Source organism: Tigriopus californicus, chromosome 5, assembly GCF_007210705.1.
Source record: "Tigriopus californicus strain San Diego chromosome 5, Tcal_SD_v2.1, whole genome shotgun sequence".
Lineage (NCBI taxonomy): Eukaryota > Metazoa > Arthropoda > Copepoda > Harpacticoida > Harpacticidae > Tigriopus > Tigriopus californicus.
This window is the reverse complement of record NC_081444.1, coordinates 1,539,452-1,540,513: the sequence shown is the minus strand read 5'-3', so window position 1 is coordinate 1,540,513 and position 1,062 is coordinate 1,539,452.

Here is a 1,062-nt window from a genome sequence, read left to right as displayed (position 1 = left end):
ATGACCCAACTCTTGAACTTGTAACTCACAACGTGGACGACGAGTACATTGACTTGCGCAATCACGTGCGTGCCGGCTGCCCTCACACTTTGCCTGGCCATTTGTCTACATTTTTACCTCTGCTTGATGGGCTTCGCGTTGAAAACCAGATCTTGTGTCATGGCATGAAACTAGTGATTCCTCGTCCGGCTCATCCTCGACTCCTTGACAGGCTTCATGCTTCCCATTCAGGGATGAACAAGATGGCTGCCTTGGCGCGGCAGCTATATGTGTGACCTGGAATGCAAAACGATGTTAGGAATAAGGTAGCAGGGTGTGTCTCATGCCTTAAGCTCTTGCCTTCTCTTCCAAAGGAAACCCGCCTCCCAGAGGCTGCCGCATTCCCCATGGAGAAGGTTTTGGTCGATTTATTCAAGATTGATAGGACTCACTACCTTCTTATGGTTGACTGTGTCAGTGGCCTTCCATTTGTGGCACGGTTGCGGAATTTGTCGACCTCCACAGTTTGTGACATTCTGTTTTTGTGGTTTTGCGACGTCGGTTTTCCGCAATATCTGAAGAGTGACAATGGGCCATAGTTCCGCGGGGAATTCGAGGATTTCTGCCGCAAGCCTATTAGGTTGTCTCGCACGTCTGAAGAGGGTGGCCAGGATTTGAGAGGAGGGGCATAACCATCCAAGATCAGAGACATGATCTCTTTGTCTGCTTGAAGCCTGTTCCGCCAAAATGAAGTATATTGAGGCCAATGAATTCGACCTGGCACGTCATCAGAGTTGGCATCTTTCTCCAGAGATAATGTAAAGCTGGCTTCATCTAAAGAGCATAAACTATAGAACAATATTTAGCTTTGACTAAGTATCACTAAATGCATAGCAACACAATAGCCTAAACCAAAAGTCTAATTCGTATATTTTTCACTTTTTGCGGGTACAATTTTTGGAGTGGTGTCCTAAAGACCCGCATGAGTAGCATTTTGGGTACGCCCGTCGGCTGCGGAATCTTGTTTTGGAGTGACGTCTTCCCATTATGGGACGCCAATTGGCCCTGAAAAACTCGTCCACT